The sequence below is a fragment of the Rhincodon typus genome, chromosome 1, assembly GCF_021869965.1.
Source record: "Rhincodon typus isolate 14 chromosome 1, sRhiTyp1.1, whole genome shotgun sequence".
Classification (NCBI taxonomy): domain Eukaryota; kingdom Metazoa; phylum Chordata; class Chondrichthyes; order Orectolobiformes; family Rhincodontidae; genus Rhincodon; species Rhincodon typus.
The window spans coordinates 173,791,979-173,811,987 of NC_063332.1; the positions used below are offsets into that span (position 1 = coordinate 173,791,979).

The window sequence follows — 20,009 nt, forward strand, 5'->3', positions numbered from 1 at the left end:
GGTGTGGGGGGAGACACAGAGGCAGAAAGACAGTGACTAGAAACCAAACTGAACCAGCCGACTAAATACTATGGCTGCAAGAACAATTCAGAGGCTAGGAATTCTGCATTTAAATACCTCACCTCCTGTCATCACAATGCCTAACAACCATCTAGAAGGCACCAGTACTTACATGGATAAGTGCAGCTCCAACACCACCAGAAGCTTGACAATATCCAAGCCTGGTTGATTGGCACAACACCCTTGACATTCAGCACGCACATTTACAAGAGGCACTACAATAACTCACCAAAACTCTTGACAGCACCTTCCAAACCCGCAACCTCTATCACCTAGGAGGGCATCAGATGCATGAGAACAGCACCAACTGCAAGTTCCCCTTCAAATCAAACATGCACCTGATTTCTTCCTTCAGTGTTACTGTGCCAAAATCCTGAACTCCCTCCCTCCATAGAGGACTAAGATTGTTCAAGAAGGCACTCATTCTCTCCAGGGCAATTAGGGATGTCAATAAATATTGGCCGAGTCACTGATTCTCACACCCCATGAACAAATAATACAAAAAGTGATAATACTTTTTAAGTACTAACTTTTTATGACATCAAACGGGAAGATGAAAATAAGAACATAAGAACATAAGGAAGTCATCTCCCACTCCAGCTGCCAGCACTCAATCGGATCTCCAAACACTTACATAAAAAATTTGGTTCAATTACGCCACTTTCAGTTGAGCCAATATGCAAGTAAGCCCCACTCTAGAGACTTAGTATACAAGTTGGCTGGCATTCCATTGCAGTGCTGATATTTTGTTGATGGCATCATCTCAATGCCAAACATTTTTTTCAACTCTCAATGTTACAACAGGGCGCTATTCTCTTAATCAGATCATTACCCATTCTCTACTTAAATTCATCAAAAATGTGCTGTTACAAGAAAGCCCATCCATTGAGATTAAAAATATCTAAAAATAAATTGATAAAAATGTATTTCCACCTGCCCTCTTGGTAATGTCAAGACTACAAGTGTCAAATAGCTATCAATTACAGCTTGGGGAGCAAGCAAACCAGGCCTCTAGCCACTTGTCCTAATTATGACCAGTCTTTGAAAAACCCAAATATCCCAAAAACGATTAATTCTTCACCTTCATTCTGCACGTTACCACCACAGTGTGGCAGATATCAGTTGTACAGGCCAAGAGCCTTGAAGCATATTCCACTGCTTCATAGTATTTACTTTATGTGCAAATCTCCAACAGTCTGTACAATCATTTTCATTTATCCCAGAACTAAAATCTTTAGGCATGTTATTAAACCAGTTTTGAAAATGCTAATTTTGTACTTTTAAAACTCAAGGTATACTGTGGGCTTTGAAATCAATATTCAAAATTGCAGCAGTCAACTTGTTTCTTGTGGTGCTGCATGGCCCAATTTGCAAGTCTCAACAAATTCAGAAATAAGATCAAAGCAACTACGTCATTTGTAATTCATCAGCAGCTTTGAAATTCATTAGCAAGTCTGCAGTTTACACCATACATTATCTGCCTGAGAAGGCTAGGCATTTAATTCACAATCGTAAAATAAAATACTTTTGAATTTTACAAGGGGAACTATATATTGTACAAATATTATTATAATGCTGCTTGGGCAGGATACATTAGGAACAAATTCTATGAAAAAGCATGACTTTAAACAGATTTTTTAAAAAAATCAAGACAGTAAAAATAACCTCAAAGCTCTACAAGGAATAAAGGATTGGGTTGGAGTTCACAGGAATGATTAAAAGATACAAAAAAAATTAAAACACTGACTGATAAAAGGAAAAACAAAAATCAATCTGGGAAAAAAAACAGCTGTAGATATCAAAATGAAAAGTGAAGAAATTATTTTAACAATTCAGCAGCAAGGATACAATCTGAACCTTTTTCCACATTCATGGGATGAGGGCATCGCTGGCTAGGCAGCATTTATTACCCACCCAGAGGGCAGCTAAGAGTCAACCACATTGCTGCGGGTCTGGCATCACGTGTAGGCCAGACCTGGTAAGGATGGCAGTTTCCTTCCCTAAAGGACATTAGTGAACGGTATGGGTTTTTCCTGACAATCGACAATGGATTCATGGTCATCTTTGACGACTTAATTCCAGCTAGTGAGACAAAAAAAACTAATTTAAACAGAAGAAAACAAAAAAGTACTATTCCAAATGATAATTTTCTCCAAGTATCTACGTGGGAAGGCAGAAACAACACAACACTCCTGAAAAGACAACCTGACAATCTCATGGTAAAGTTTTGAGGGGGAAAATAGTTAAGAAAAAAAACAGGGCTATGGGAAAACAGTAGGGTACCGAGTCAAATTGGACAGTCTTTTAAAATGCACTAAATAGATTCCTGCCAAGCTACAACATTCCATGATAAAGGAGCTGTTAGACCTAAATTAACTAAAAAGAGTCTCAAGTTAAATAGACCACCGGCAAAGGACATCAGAAAGAGCTGCAAGGAATCCAGAATCATTAAGGGGTATGCAGACACTGCAAAGATATTGGGGTGCTGCCAGCAGATGGGACACATGCTAACATGATGTCTGATTTATTACTGCTTTCAATGCAAACTATATAGGTATTAGTTTTAGTTACATTTTGTAACTTATTTTAAGCTGTTTCAAGGTGTAAATCTAGATTACTTACACAAAATTAAAATTTGATGCAGAGAAAAAAAACTACCCTAACAAATTTCTTTGATTAAATGATGTGATATCCTAAGAATACTGTGGAAATTGCTATGACACAGCATCTAAATTTGGAGAAGGCATTTGGCAAAGCACTACACAAAAAGGGTATTAAACAAAAGTTATGCATATCAAGGATGAAATCCCAGCATGAATATTAGCTCAAAGTTTAGAAAACAAGTACCTATAACTGGAGTTGTATTAACTGTACAAAAAGGAAAAAAAACTAGATTGGAATGCTCAGAGATAGTAAGAACTGCCAATGCTGGAGTCAGAGATAACAGTGTGGATCTGGAGGAACTCAGCAGGCCAGGCAGCATCAGTGGAATAGGAAAGCTGACGTTTCAGGTCGCGACCCTTCAGAAATGGGGGACGGGTAAGGGGCTCTGAAATAAATAGAGAGGGGAGGGGTTGTTTGTGATATACATAAATGATCTGGAGGAAGGTATAGATGGTCTGATTAGCAAGTTTGCAGATGACACTAAGATTGGTGGATTAGCAGATAGTGAAGGGGACTGTCGGAGAATGCAGCAGAATATAGATAGATTGCAGAGTTGGGCGGAGAAATGGCAGATGGAGTTCAATCCAGGCAAATGCGAGGTGATGCATTTTGGAAGGTCCAAATCAAGAGCGAACTATGTGGTAAATGGAAAAGCCGTGGGGAAAACTGATGCACAGAGAGATCTGGGTGCTCAGGTCCATTGTACCCTGAAGGTGGCAACGCAGGTCGATAGAGTGGTCAAGAAGGCATACGGCATGCTTTCATTCATCGGACGGGCTATTGAGTACAAGAGTTGACAGGTTATGTTGCAGTTTTATAGGACTTTTGTTCGACCACATTTGGAACACTGCGTACAGTTCTGGTCACCACATTACCAAAAGGATGTGGATGCTTTGGAGAGGGTGCAGAGGAGTTCACCAGGATGTTGCCTGGTGTGGAGGGCGCTAGCTATGAAGAGAGGTTGAGTAGATTAGGATTATTTACATTAGAAAGACGGAAGTTGAAGGGGGACCTGATTGAGGTCAACAAAATCATGAGAGGTATAGACAGGGTGGATAGCAAGAAGCTTCCCCCCGCCAAGAGTGGAGGACTCAATTACTAGGGGTCACGATTTCAAGGTGAGAGGGGAAACGTTTAAGGGGGATACGCGTGGAAAGTTCTTTACGCAGTGGGTGGTGGGTGCCTGGAACGTGTTGCCAGCGGAGGTGGTAGAGGCGGGCACGATAGCATCATTTAAGATGTATCTAGACAGATACATGAATGGGTAGGGAGCAGAGGGATACAAATCCTTGGAAAATAGGCGACCGGTTTAGATAGAGGATCTGGATCGGCACAGGCTTGGAGGGCTGAAGGGCCTGTTCCTGTGCTGTAATTTTCTTTGTTCTTGTTCTGGGTGGGGCTGGGGAAGGTAGGTGGGGTGGTGATAGGTGAGTGCAGGTAGGCAATGGTGGGAGGACCGGATAGGTGGGAGAGAAGACGGACAGGTCAAGGAGGCAGGGATGAGAGGGAGGGTTGGTCATGGGAGGAGGTTGGGGGTGGGGAGATTTTGAAGCTAGTAAAGTCCACATCGAGACCAGTGGGTTGTAGACTCCCAAGGCGGAATGAGGTGCTGCTCCTCCACTTTCTGGGTGGCGTCGTTGTGATACTGGAGGAGGCCCAGGATGGACATGTTGTCCAGGGAGTGGGAGGGGAAGTTGAAGTAGCTCGCAACTGGAAGGTGTTGTCATTTGTCGCGAACCGAATGCGGGTGCTCTACAAAGCAGTCTCCGAGCCTCCGCCTGGTCTCAATGTAGGGGAGGCCACAGCAGGAGCAGCGGATGCAACAGACCACATTAGCGGATGTGCAGGTGAACATAGATTGGAATGCTCAAGTGTAGTCAGTGTTAGTTCTGTTCCATTTTCTAATTCCTGTGTAGGATTTCAGCTTAGAAATGTTAAAACAAAGAGCACCAATGATCCCCAGTCCGAGGAGGATTGGTTTTTGAGTCATGTTAAGAGTTGAAGCAATGTATGTATTGGAAGGAGGCACCTGACATGCAGGATAGTAAATCACATTGAAAAGATAAAGCTGAAAAATTACTTCAAATTGAGAGCAGGACAAGAGACTGCAGGTTCAAACAATAAATGGAAAATTTTGGACTGATAATGGAGGTGAATAATACAAGTAGAAGCATGGAGCTGAAAACCTTGTAATCATCTAAAAGTCAATGGGTTTTGAATTGAGAAAACCAGAATTCATTCACCTTTAATGAAACTAAGGTTGGCATCTTCAGTAATGTCTTGCTACACTAGACAGATAAATCTCTCTCTCTCTCTCTCTCTCACACACACACACACACACACACACACACACACACACACACACACACGAGTCAGAAACACAGTGTGGAGATGGAGGAACACAGCAAGTCAGGCAGCATCAGGCGAGTAGGGAAGTCAATGTTTCAGGTCAGGGCCTTTTTCCTGTCTTGAAATGTAGACTTTCCTACTTCTCGGATGCTGCCTGACCAGTCAGATGTGGGTCAGCTCTAAAGGGTTTTTTTTTTCAAAAAAAGGTCAGGAAGACAATTTTGAACAGTGACTGAAATAAATTAGCTTGAAGAAGATGCACTGTAGTCAAGTTGCGGACTCTAGTGTTAACTGACAAGATGTTTGTACTGTTCGGTTTATAACTGGCAATGTAAACACATTAAAGGCAATTACTTTCGTTCCGACTTCAGTTCAGAAGAATCTAGAGTTCAGTTCAGAAAGTAGAATATTTCTCAGATGGTGGGGGAGTAGGAAGCTTCCAGACCCTTCAGCCTTGGTCTCGTCCATTCTGTTCAAATTTTTTTGTCCCTCACCCTCCTCTTTTCTCTTTATCTCCCCCCTTTTCTTCCTCTTTTTTCAGTGTTTTCCTTTAACTTACCTTCAGCAGAGAGCTCGGTCATGCAGGTTGCGGCAGCGGCAGCGATGGAGCATGCCAGCAGCTAGGACTCAGTATCGCCTGGGCTTGTGCTTCGCCAGCGTAGGTGAAAGCGTGACCACCGCAGGGGCGAGTGAGAAATTGTGGGAAAAGCCCAGAGTGCAGTGGCTGCAGGTCCATGGCTTTGGAAAGGATTGCAATGTTTAACTTTTAATTTTATTCCTTTGTTTTTCTACTTTATACGAAGAAGAACTGTAGTGATGAACTTTTTAAAACTTATTTATTTTTCTATTTTTGTGCCTAAGAATTTGTACCTAGGTACCTTTGTTCCTTAGACAGCACCAGGAATGGCAACACTGTACATTTTTCACTGTACTCCTGTACCCCTGTACTTACATGTAATAATAAAACCTAAATCTAAATCTGGATCCTGCTGCCAGGAGAAACGATTCAAGTGTTTCCAGTTCAGTTTAGGGGAATCAGAATACACTTCTGCTGAAGTGACTAAGTCTGCAGAGATTCCAAGCTGGGGCAGCTTGTATAGAAGTCTCCAAGTTGTTAGAACGAGGAGGTTTAGACACTACGTTATGGAAGATTCACAACTGCAGCCTCAAGGAATCATAAAATTATCTCCACAGCCTACTGAAAAGAAATTAGAAGGAGCCTGTTAAGTATAAATACAAAAAACTGAGATAGAAATATATGGATAGTATAGGAAATGGGTTGAAACTTTATTTGGCTGTTAGTGCTCAGATGAGCCATAGAGTTGTACAGCAGAGAAACAGACCCTTTGATCCAGTTCATCCATGCCGACCAGCTATCCTAACTTAATCTAGTTCCATTTGCAAGCATCAGGCCTACACCCTTTAAACCCTTCCTATTCATAAACCCATCCAGATGCCTTTCAAATATTGTAATTCTACCAGCCTTCACCACTGCCTCTGGCAGCTCATTCCACGAACGCACCATCCTCTACGTGATAAAAAGGACCTAAGGGGCAACTTTATATCTTTCTCCTCTCACCTTAAACCTATGCCCCTCCAGTTTAGGGCTCCCCTATCCTGGGAGTAAAGCCTTGGCTATTCATCCTATTCATACCCCTCACGATTTTATAAGCCTCTATAAAGGTCACCCTTCAGCCTCCGAAGTTCCAGGGAAAATAGCCCCGGCCTATTCAGTCTCTCCCTAAAGCTCAAACCCTCAAGCCCTAACATCCTTGAAATCTCTTCTGCACCCTTTCAAGTTTAACAACATCTCTTCTATAGCAGAGATACCAGAATTGAACACAGTATTCCAAAAGTGGCCTCACCAATGTCCTGTACAGCTGCAACATGACATCTTAACTCCTATACTCAATGCACTGATCAATAAACCAAATACCTTCTTCCTCACCCTGTTTACCTGTGACTCCACCTTCAAGGAACTATGAACCTGCACCTCAAGGTCTTTTTGTTTGGCAACACTCCTCAGGGCCCTACCATGTAAGTGTACAAGTCCTGCCCTGATTTGACTTACCAAAATTCAACACCTCACATTTATCTGCCGCTCCTCGGCCCATCTGACCAAGGTCCTGTTGTACTCGGAAAGAATCTTCTTTACTGTTCACTACACCACCAATTTTGGTGCTATCTACGAACTTTCTAACCATTCCTCCTATATTCACATCCAAATCATTTATATAAATGACATCCATTTCCTCTTTGTTTAGTTTCTTTTTCACTTCTGCATAATAAAATTACCCTGTTAAGGAACATCTGCAGCTTTGCGTGAACGTTTTTGTTACTAACCACCAGATAACCTAAAATAAAACACATGGCTCTCAAGTCAGGTTTCATTCTGCAATCTGGTTTGTCCAACAATACCATCAGCCAGGTTCATAACATATGCTTTAAGATAACAATTGCTAGGTGTACCTCACACGAGGTCATTCCCCAAAACAGCATGAAAACTATTGTCCAAAATTTATGTTTTGTATGCAGTATAATACATGAACAACAAACCCTCTTAAGATGTTCACACCTGTTACTGCCAAGATGAACCGTGAAGTTCAGCTTATGTTAATCTTGGTCAAGGCCTGAACTCCTGAATCGGACGAGAAACCCTCAGGAGTTGAATATTTTCCAAGACCTTTATCATTTTCTACGATCATTAAATACGATAAGTAGTCATATGGCAAAAATCAAAACAAAAGAAAAATCGGGAGGATCTCTTTGCTTCAAGGTTACTAGTGTTACTGTTTATGGTAATTTCAGACATTCCATGGTAGCTGCGCTCAAAGTCAATTGGGTCTGCAATTACCAACAAGTTGGAGTTGTGTGACTCTAGGGAAAGATTATCTGTCAAGTGTGTTAGAAAACTGTATTGTAGGACTAGGTGCTTTGAAGGGTTTAGTCTAAACCTTTGAGGGAATAAAAGCAAAGTGTTGGAGAAACTCAGCAGAGTCTGACAGCATCTATGGAGAGAAAAAAAAAGTTAATGCTGAGTCCCACGTTACTTAAAAAAAGCCACTGCACTCAAACTGGTAACTGTTTCTCTCTCCACGGATGCTGCTGAGTTTCTCCAGCATTTCTTTATTGTCAGATTTCTAGCGTCCACATTTGCATTTAATTTACATTTATTTAAGGGCCTGAGGCATGGTTTCAAATTCCATCATGGGAGATGGTTGAATTTAATTTCAATTAATAAAAATAATCTCAAATTTATAAAAGGTAATTTGAGTAATGGTGGCCATGACGGACTCAAAGCCCACCTGCATCACAAATGTGCTTTGGAGAAGGAATTCTGCCACCTTTATCTCTGGCTTACTTGTGAATCATTGCAAAGTATTTGACTCCTAACTGCCTTCTGAAATTGATGAGGAAGCCACTTGGTTCAAAGGCAACCAGGGATGAATGACAAATGCCGACTCCTAGGAGTGATGCCAAAATATCACGAAAAGAATAAAGAATCTACAGACTGGAGTAAATGAGGCTTTAAGTTGCAGACAGGGTCAGGGTCTTACTGAAGTGCAGTGTAGACATTGCAAAAATGACTGTTTCATTCATGTTTAGGGATGCTGACAGCAACTGAAGGAAGAGGTTACATTTAGAGAGGTCACTCAGCAAGCCGAAGTCTGAATGGCATCACAAAAGATCGTTCAGGAGATGATGATCAGGCCCTAGATATTACAATAGAAATTGGTTAGGCATGAGGGAGAACTTGTATAGTTTAACATAAACAAAAGATCCAGATTAAAAATGTATAAAGCAACATATGCCACATTTTATGTTAAGAAATTACAGGTAAAAGTTCAAGTGTTTAATCTGACCCAAGATGGGAACAAGAAGCAACAAATATCCCTGAATGACATGACTGAAATACAGGAAGAATAGAATGCCAGCTATCCAACTTGCAGTCGCAAAGGATCTGGAGTATTCTTTCCCCTAACTCGGGGAGGAGAATTGGTATTGGCTAAAGTGTTGAAAATGTGCTGAACCATGATGGCCCAGTCCCTGTATGGGTATGTCTTATAAGCCAAAATGTCTTTGCCTACCTGGCATTTTCATATATTAATTCCTCTTTCCCATAGAGAGTCCTGCAGGACCTAGAAATGCATGGCAAAAGCCAGAAATCAGGCCTATGACAACAGGTTCCAGACTGTGATTCGTCCAGATTTTTCACTGGCCAGGCAGTCATTACGCAAACATAGAGATAACAAAGTGTAAAGCTGGATGAACACAGCAGGCCAAGCAACATCATAGGAGCAGGAGATAGATTGTGCCTTGTGGAATCCACATCATAGTAAATTCTGAAGGAATCACCCAAGAAACTGAATTGTCCACTGGGCAATCCATCCACACTTGGAACCCTTTGAAAGTCTTCATTTGCAATCGGAGACTTCAGACAGCTCCAATGAAATTAAATAGTTACTCAGGAAGAGCTAGACTATTAGATACATACGTAACTTGTGAGTAACAATTCCACAGATCCCATACTTACCTCACATATGAACTTACATCTCCAACATTGCTCAACATCCCAGCAGACGGAACTTCCTCACCTCCTAACTTTCTGCTGGGCATGACCCAATTCTCCCCCACTGGACCAAACCAACTTCAACTCCTCCCCCTGCTCAAGCAGACACCCAACAATTAGCCCCATCCACCAGACATGAATGTCCACACACACCAGATGTGGATTTCTCTCGCCCACCCTGACTTTCCTATCCTAGGCTCTGCATCACACACCTCGCCAGTTTGTGGCCTGGCTCTCTCTGCTCCCACTACCACAACATCATGCGTACCTTATATTCTTATGGTTTAACAGCAGCAGTCAAAATGAGACAGCAAGATAGCATGGCAATTGGGTAGACAAAGGAATGGGTAGAGATCATCTTGGGAGAATCATTAGCTGATAATGGGGACCATTAGTAGCTGAAAATGGGTTGTTGCAGTAGCAGTTCATGTGATGACAAGGCCTGGTATGGGGGGGCGGCGGGGGTTGGGGCAAGAACATGGGAGAAGGTGCAAATTCAAAATGCAACATCTCATTTATCTTAACTGAGCTCCGTGGCCCATTGGCCCATCTGATCAAGGTCCCACTGTACTCAGATAACCTTCTTCACTGTTCTCTACACCATCAATTTTGATGTCACTTGCAAACTTACTAACCATACCTCCTATGTTCACATACAAATTATTTATACAAGTGACGAAAAGCAGTACAGCAAGCTTGAGACAGATGTTGGCCAGGGAACACTGCTAAACTGGCAGGCAACTGGAATCACATGGTCGCTCATGGTCACTTTTGCAGAGAGAACATAGGTGTTCTCCAAAGTGCTCGCACAGTACACGTTTTGTCTCTTCAATGCGGAAGACACCATATCATGACCAGTGAAGACAGTAGGCTGACGTGCAGGTAAATTGTTGCTTCACTGGAATACTGCGTTCAATTCTGGTCTCCCTGGAGTAGGCAGGATTTTGAGAAACTTGAAACAGTGCAGAAAAGATTTACAAGGATGATGCAGGGGTCGGAGGGTTTGAACTATATGGAGAGGCTGAATAGATGGGGCTATTTTCCCTGGAGCGGAGGCAGAGAGATGACCTACAGAAGTTTATAAGGTCATGAGGGGCATGGATAGTGTGAATAGCCACGGTCTTTTCCCCAGGGTAAGGCTGTCCAAAACTAGTGGGCATCAGTTTAAAGGCAAGAGGAGAAAGATTTAAAGGGGACCCAAGGGACAACTTTTTCATGCAGAGAGGCGTGTATGGAAAGAGCTGCCAGAGGAAGAGGTAGAGGCTGATATAATTACAACATTTGAAAGGCATCTAGATGGGTACATAAAGAGGAAGGGTTTAAGAGAGCTATGGGCCAAATGTTGGCAAATGGGACTAGATTAACTTAAAATATCTGGTCAGCATGGATTAGTTGGACTGAAGAGTCTGTTTCCCTGCTGTACAGCTCTATGACTCTATGACCTGCAGGGTGGATATGCAACCTTAGGTAGTGAGGAGAGAGAGGAAGCAAGCAGTTAGGTGTTACATCTTCTGTGATTGCAAGAGAATGTGCGGTGCTGGTGTAGGGAGGCATTGAGAGCAGAAGAAGAGTAGACCAACGTGCCCCGGAGGGAACAGTACCTGTGGAACGCTGACAAGAGACAGGAGGGGAACGTGTTGTCTGGTGGCGGCGTCCCACTGGAGGCGGCAGAAATGGCAGCTAAAAATCTTTTGGAGGTGGATGCTGGTGGGTGGTAATTGAGGACCAGGGGTGCCCAATTGATGTTGCTCAAGAGAAGGCAGAAGTCCGGGAGATGGGATAGTCATAGTGAGAGCCCTGTCAAACATGGTGATGGGGAATTCTTGGTTTGAGTAAGAAGATGGACATTGAGGCCCCTTACAGAAGCTGGCATCTTCAGAATAAATGCAAGAGATGAAGAAACTGAGGCAACTGAATAGAATCTTTACAGGAAGTAGCACAGATAACTGCGGGAGTCAGTGGTTTTGCAGTGTATAATCAGTAGCAGTCTATCCCCAGAGACGGGCATAGACAGAGGAAAAGAAGGGAAGAGGGAGTCAGAGATGGGCCGAGTTAAGGTGACAGCAGGACGGAAAATTGGAAGTGAAATTGATATTTTTCCAATTTAGGAAAAGTAGGGGAAAGGAGCACTGATGATGTCATCAATGTATCAGAGAAAGCATTGTGCACAGGGGCCAAAGTAAGAAAGAGGAATGTTCCACATACTCCGCAAAGAGACAGGCATAAACGGGGGCCCAAGTGGGTATCCACGGCCACAACTTGGATCTGACATAGTGAAGCCTTAATGGAGAGAAGTTGTAAGGAAGAGCTCAGCAGGCAGAGGAGGATGGTGGACGATGGGGAAATTCAGACCTTTTGTCCAGAGAGAAGCAGAGAGCCCCAAAACCATCTTGATGGAAGATGGACCGTAAAGGGATTCCATGTCCATGGTGAAGAGGCAGCAGCTGGAGCCCGCAAACTGGAAATTCTGAAACTGAAAGCATCAGAAGAATTATGGATGTAAGTGGAAGGGACTGGATAAGGGAATAAAAAAAAAGGCTGGGAGATCTGTGCCAAGTAGCTCACGTCAGGAATCACCAAGCCTGACCACCATCCGTAAGAAATAATGCAGAAATATGATGGAAACACTTCCATTTGTTTAGAAGAGTGTAATTCCAATGATATTTAAAATGCTCAACATCTTCCAGGACAAAGCAGCCTGCTTGACCGGGATCCCACGCACCATCTCAAACAGTTCATACCTCTCAAACACCACAGTACCATGCATATCAATGAGATGCACTGCAGCAACACGTCAAGAACCCGTAAATAGCTCAGCCAAAACTTGCAATTCCGTCATCTATAAAAACAAGTTAAGTGCATGGAAACTACCAACTGTAAGTTACCTTCCAAGCAGACATCATCCGGACTTGGAACTCCTAAAGTGATAACTACATCACTTTATCAGCTCTAGGTCAAATCCTGGATCTCCCTTCCGAACAGCATTCTGGTTGTACCCATAACAAGTGGACTGCAAATGAGGGATGAGTAGGCAATAAATTTGAGTCTTGTCAAAACACACTCATCCCATTTAAGTATAAAGAAAGTAATAATTTCTGACCATTTGTAATCCAGAGATTTTTTTTTGAATGTTTAAAAGAGAGTTGAAAAACAGGATGGCCAACAGCTATTTCTCTGTAGGCTACAAACCATATTTCAAGAAGATCAGCATTAAAAACTGGTCCAAGGTCCCTGCTAATGCAATTTGGCCAAGTGCCCTAGATATCTGCTGCAGGGAAGAAACTAATAAACAAACACTCATTTCAATGCCATATGAATCAGAGTCAAGGTGGAAGCTTGCCAGAGAGATAATCAGACATGAACCTACTTATATTCATGCACACTAGAGTAACACTAAACCATCTTTAAATGGGCAACAATAGGAAAATCACCTGCAAATCTGGAGACTGAAGTCAAACAGAGATCACTACTGGCAAAGATATTCAACTGCTAGCTATAACACATCCATCAGCTTTTGAACAGCTGGAGTAATGTTTCTCTAAACCATTCAGCTGCAGTATCCAATGTAAAGTATACGTCAAAATCCACTCACTGTTTTGAGCCAAGGCTTGGAGCAAGCAGTCAAGGCATCCCTCCACATTATCTGATGTGCCATCAGCAGCAGTCAACTTCAGTTTTTGGATGGCATCATTTAGATTATCTACGAGAAAGAAATCAAACCATTTTAGAAACTCAAATGTTAAGCTCACTTATACTATAGACAAGCAAAATGATTTTTGAATTAAAATACCACACTGGCTATTTGGCTTTCTCCTACAATGTTGACATTACCTGAGACAATTCCCATTATGGTAGCAATGTTTCACAAGACATTTTTCTTTAAAATTAGATGCTTTATTTTGAACAGCATTTGGTTGAACATTCTCATAAAAAGTTAGGACTTAATTTAGGACTAGCTTAATTGTTTCTACTTCAGGTTTTGTACCTCATTTTGCATCACTGATGCTGATCAAATACCGAGGAAGCTGACTTATTACATTATATCTTAAAAGAAGCGGCAAAGTAAAATCAACACTTTGATTATTTTGATCAATTTCATTTTTAAGAGTCTGAAGATAACAGCATCTCAATTAATCAGTATGCATACAATGCACTGATTTTCATGAAGTCTTTTATATTAAACTTTGAACTATAAACATCACTCAATCAGGAAGAGCCATTTAGCTCAAAACATCTGGAGTTTCATTAAAAAAGGCAGAGAAACATTTAGTTGTGGGGGAAGGGTACAATCAAAATAAAAACAGAGCAGAACTGAAATTCTTCTACCATTCATGGGAAACTTTTCAAACAGAAAATGAACGATAGGCACAATAAGTAGTAAAAATCTGAAGAGGTTGCAGAATTAGGGTGCAGGGAGACCAACTTTCAAAAGCACAAGGATTTAAACATTGTGTGCTGGGAAAAGGGATCAAATATAGTTCGGCAAAGGCAGAGAATGTGAGCCAACAGAATTTAGTGCAGGACATAATGTGAAATACAGGTAGAAGTTTCATACAAGCTGCAACTTGCAAAGGATGCAGGTGAAGAATCGAGGAGGTAGTGCAGGATCAAACTGCACCTGAGGGTGACCACAATGGTGGATAAGGGTTTCAGTAACCATTGGGGTTATTAAAAGGAGGAGACAGAAAATATCACGATTATGAAGTAACATCTTGTTAGCACACCCAAGATGTGAAATAACGTGCTTCAGTGAGAGTCTGTAGTTGCTACTGACAAAGGTGAAGCTTTTTGCAGGGCTAAAAACAATGGATTCAGTGCGCTTAATATTTTGTTAATAGCACATTCTGCCTCAATGATAATAAAAAAACCAAGGAAACAGAAGGAAGGTAAACCTAGGAAGTGAACTGCTCTTTTTTAAAAAAAAATCAGTTTTACTGTTCCTTACATACACAACGAGCTAAGTTGGCATCGAGTTAGCCCAGTTCAGTTGCCAGTTCCTTAGCCTTGGCCTTCTCCAGCTTTGCAATCCCGAGCCACAGATTTGGGGCCCAGAATCCACCAATGATGATGGATCTCAAACCAATTGGTGCAGTGTGTCCACATGGCCTCAATTAGTTTGGCCATTGCTCCCTTGTCCTCAGGACTGGTCTGAGCCAGGGCAAGGTAGGGGCAGTTTTCTGGTGTACCAGATGCCTGAACTTGGCCTTACCTTCGACAGTGCAGTAAGGAACGCCCATCTTCCGACAGAGAGCAGGCAGGAACACAACCAGCCCAATGGGATCAACGTTGTTTGAGACCATTACCAGATGCATTTCTTACTCTCTACCACACTGATGGCTTCATTAACACCTGTTCAGGGAACTGCTGGCTTCTTTGTTGGAGCGTCTTGCCTTCTCAGCTGCCTTATGCTGTGCTCAAACTAACAGTCACTGCTTCTTTGCCAACTTGGTCTAATGCCTATGCTTATGGCTCAGTTGCAAGAGCTGGGTAGTTGCCCGCCTGTCCAGGGCTTGACTGAACTGGTTAATCGCTGAAGGCACCTTCTGACACTTTGGCAGAATGGGCCTTCGATGGTGAAGTCGCATATACCGAGGCCATTTCACAAACATATCAGTGTCCCCCTCGGATTGGATATCCTGACCAATTCCAAAGATTTTGGGTCTCTTTTTGAACAGAAGGTTCACTACTTTTTTTTAAAAAATCTAATGTCTTCCATCGATGGAAGGAGGTGGTGCTAGTTCCTCACCCTTGGCTTTCTTTCCTTTCGCATGGCAGAGAGAGCTGCTTTCATGGCTGATGCCATTGAGAAACGAACAATGGATCAGGAAGAGGAGAAGATCAATGGTGATTTATGAGAACATTCAGAAAAAAAATGCAATAGAGGGAAGAAAACGTATCACTATTGATTCACTGGCTGTAATGAAAAGATTGGGCCAAAACCACATGATTGCCCAGAAGTGACATCAAGGACAGCAACATGACTTATTAAATGAATGTAAGAGATGTTGATAGAGAGAAAAAAAAAAGTGAAGGTAGTACACCACAGGTCATAGAGATGCACAATATTATGCACCAATATTTACCAGGTTAATCAAACTGGATGGATATCTTTCAAAATGGATGTGGGCAGTTCAGATGTAATGGTACAGTCAAAGGCTCTGGAAAAGGAGATTAAATACAAGATAGTAAATTGAGAAGATTGACTGGTCATATCTGGAAAAGGTGGCTTTGAAGTGACAAGAACGATATCAAAGCAAAGGCAGCCACTAAAGATGCTGAAGAGCATAAAATCTTACATCATCACAAAGGGAAGCCACTTGGTCCATTGTACATACATATGCCAGTTTTTCTGAAAGCTTACTCCAAGTCCAAAGGGCAAAAAGCAATAATACTGTGAAGTTAGATCGGAAGGTGATCCACGTGGGTGAACAATGGGTCAAGTGCAGAAATATGACAGAAACACTGAGGAGGAGTAAGCCATTCAGCCCTTCTAGTCTGTCCTGCCATTCAATATGATCATGGCTTATTATCCAATTCTGTATCCTGTTGTGGCCTTCTCTGCATATCTTATGGCCTAACCCTAAGAACGATATCTACTTCTTGAAAACATTCATGTTTTAGCTCCAACTGCTTTCTGTGGCAGAATTCCACAGGCTAACAGCGCTCTCTCTATCTTCCTCATAGCTCACCACTACCCCCCAACAAAACACTCAGGTTTGCTGTCTGGAATTTTGGAGATATTACTTTATTTCCTCATCTAAATCATTTATATTGTGAATAGCTTTGGGGTTTTAGGAAGTGGGGGGGGGGGGAAAGAGAGGAACAAGGAGAAGAAAGGGGGACAAAAAGACCGAAGCAGTAAAGTATAAGTGGAACGAGGTGTATTCGTCAAGCTTGCGTTGTGCTTTTTTGAAAAACTGAAGTAGGCCTAGGATAGAAATCTTACCATAAGAGCAAGGTGGTTTATTGAAATGGCCAGCAATTGGAAGGTCAAGGTTATTCCAACAGACAGAGTGGAGGTATTCTGCAAAAGCAGTCACTAAGCTTGCATTTGGTCTCACCATTGCAAAGAAACTGTACTGTGAGCAACAGATACAGTAGATTAAATTGAAAGTAGTGCAAGTAAAACATTACTTCATATGGAAAACGTTTTTGGGGCTATGGACAGTGAGTGGTGAATGGGCAAGTGCTATGCCTTCTTTGATTGCATGACAAGATGCTACAGGGGGAGTGAAGTGTTAGGAGTGATTGCTCAGGGTGTCACGGAGATAACTGTCCCTTTGGAATGTGCATGTTTGTGTTGAGGGAAGAATAGCAAAAAAATGAGAGGAGGTGATGGTCTAGTGCTATTATTAATCCAGCAACTCATCTAATATTCTAGGGACCTGGATTCAAATCCCACCACTGGTGGAATGTGAATTCAATATATTTTTTAAAAATCTGGAATTAAGAATTTACTGATGACAACTGCCGATTTCTGGAAAAACCCATGCGAATAGTCACTCTTATATACGACAGCAACATTTAAGAGGCATTTAGACAGACACATGAACAGGCAGGGAATAGAAGGAATGGACCACACACAGGCAGATGGAATTAGTTTAGAATGCATCATGATTAGCACAGACATGTTGGGCCAAAGGGCCTGTTCCTGCGTTGTACTGTTTTATGTTCTATTGTTCACTATGCAGAATAAAAGCCTGAGCAGCCACAGGGATTGAAGAGACCAAGGATAGAAGGATTAAAATGGGGCTGGAAAATTCACCTCATTTTGGCTAAGAAGGGGAACTTCAGGGTAACTTTCACCATGAAAGTATTCTCACTGGAAAAGGAAGAAGTGAGCAATGACCAGAAGCTGAGAGTAGCTTAGGACTGGTTCCTGGAATATCCATTTAAGGGACAAAATATAGCCATAGAGGGAAATTTTCATTTGTTCAAAAGTTAGAAAGGAGACATTTTCTGTAGTTTAAGGTAAACATTACCTACTGAATAACGTTTAGGCAATGGTGTTTTTACTTTCTTATTTCAGCAAAAGTTTTAAAACTTGAACACTTATTTGATCCTCAGTCGCCAGGAAATTCAAATAGCTTTTCAAATTTATTGATCTCTACAGGGACAGTTAACAACAGACACAAATGAAGACCTTTGACTGTATTATACAAGTGCTAGAAAACCAGTGTAAACGCAGTTAAACTATAATTGATACAAAAGTTGTTTTGAGTTGTATTTGCATTTAATTTTAGTTGCCTCCTTTTGAATTATCGAATGCTGCCATAATTTAATACTTTTACAAAACATAAAATATAACCCCCAATAATACAGGAAGGCAACGGCATTGCTTTAGTAATCCAAACCCCTACGTTTTAATCCCAATGTAGATGGTGAGATTTGAATTCAGTAAGAATCTGGCATTAAGTTTAATGATGACCATGAAACCATTATTGATGTTGGAAAATTCCATCTGGTTCACTAATGTTCTTTAGAGAAGGAAACTACCTCACCTGCAGTGGCTTACACATAACTCCAGACACCATAATGCAGTCGATACTTAATTACTCTCCGAAATAGCACAGCAAGCCACTCAATGGTAACAATCGCTATAAAGTCTCAAAAAAAGAGAGAGGAATGAAACAGGACAGACCATCTGGCATTAACCTAGGAAACAGAAGCAACAACGTCCACCATCAAGAATGGCTCAGTAACACCTCTACTGGTTGAGACCTAAAAGACATTGCTGCTAGACTGGGTCTGCAGTAACTGTCACATCCACTCATGAATGGTGGTGGTCAACTAAATAATGGAGGAATAAGTTCTACAAGTATCCACATCCTCAATGATGGGGAACTGAGCCCAGCCCAGTGCCAAAGTTAAGTCTGAAGCACTCTCAATAACCTTCAGCCAGAAGTGTTGAGTAGATGACTCATTTTGGCCTTCTCCAGAGGCACCCGGCATCACAGTCTTCAGCCAATTCACTGCACATGACATCAGGAACCAGCTGGAGGGGCTGGATCCTGCAAAAGCAGTAAACCCTGACAACATTCCGACAACAGTCCTGAAGATATGCTCCAGAACCTGCTGTTCCCCTAGCCAAGCTGTTCCAGTACAACTACAACACTGGCATCTACCCAATGATGTGCAAAATTGCCCAGGTCAGTTCTGTGCACACAAGCAAGACAATTCCAACCTGATCAATTACTTCCCCAGTCTACTCTTGATCAAAGTGATAGAAGGGGTTATCAACACCTGGGCAGCATGTTGGCTCAGCGGTTAGCACTGCCGCCTCAGCACCAGGGTCCCGGGTTCAATTCCACCCTCGGCTGCCTGTGTGGATTTCCTCCGGGTGCTCCGGTTTTCTCCCACAGTCCAAAGATGTGCAGGCTAGGTGGATTAGCTATGCTAATTTGCCCGTAGTGTTCAGGGATGTGTAGATTAGGGGGATGGGTCTGGGTGGGATGCTCTGAGGGTTAGTGTGGATTTGTTGGGCTGAAGGGCCTGTTTCCACACTGTAGGGATTCTATGATCTATGAACAATACTATGAAGGCGCATTGCTGAGCAGTAATCAGCTCACTGTTGTAGAGTTTGGGTTCTGCAGTGCCACTTTGCTCTTGACTTACTACAGCTTTGATTCAAATACAGACAAAAGAGCCAAATTCGCAAGAGGTGAGGTGCAAGTAACTACCCTTAACATCATGGCCACATTTGACTAAATATGGTATCAGGGAGCCCTTACAAAACTTGAGTCAATGGGAATCAGGGGCAGAACACTCAGCTGGTTGGTTGTCATGTCTGGCACAAAGCAAGATGGTTGCGATTTCTGGATGTCAGTCACCTCAATTCCAGGACGTCTTTACACGAGTTCATCATGGTAGTGTCCTACTCCCAACCACCTTCAGCTCATTCATCAATGACATTCCTGCCATTGTAGAAGTCAGAAAGTGGGGACATTCACTAATGATTACACAATGCTCAACTTTATTTGTACCTCCCGAGATATCAAAGCAGTCCATGCAGTAAGACCTGGACAATATCAGGGCTTGGACTGTAAACTGGCAAGTAACATTCATGTCACACAAATGCCAGGTAATTACCAACTCCAGCAAGAGAATCTAACCATTGGCCTTGGACAGTCAGTGGCATCACCATCTCAAAATCTCTCACTATCAACAGCCTGGTTGTTACCATTGATCAGAAACAGACTGGACTAGTCATCTAAGTACTGCGGCTACAATAGCAGGTCAGTGGCTATGAATCCTGCAGCAACTGACTCACCGAGACTCTCCAAAACCAGTCCACTATCGACAAGGCACAAGTCAGTAGCGTGATGGAATGCTCCCCACCTGCCTGGAAGAATGCAGCACCAACAAC

General features: G+C 42.2%; 1 pseudogene; it reads right to left on the reverse strand.

Annotated features, from left to right (window-relative positions):
* Nucleotides 1-14,616: 14,616 nt before the first annotated feature.
* On the reverse strand, nucleotides 14,617-17,413 carry LOC109916274 (annotated as a pseudogene).
* Nucleotides 17,414-20,009: the final 2,596 nt, after the last annotated feature.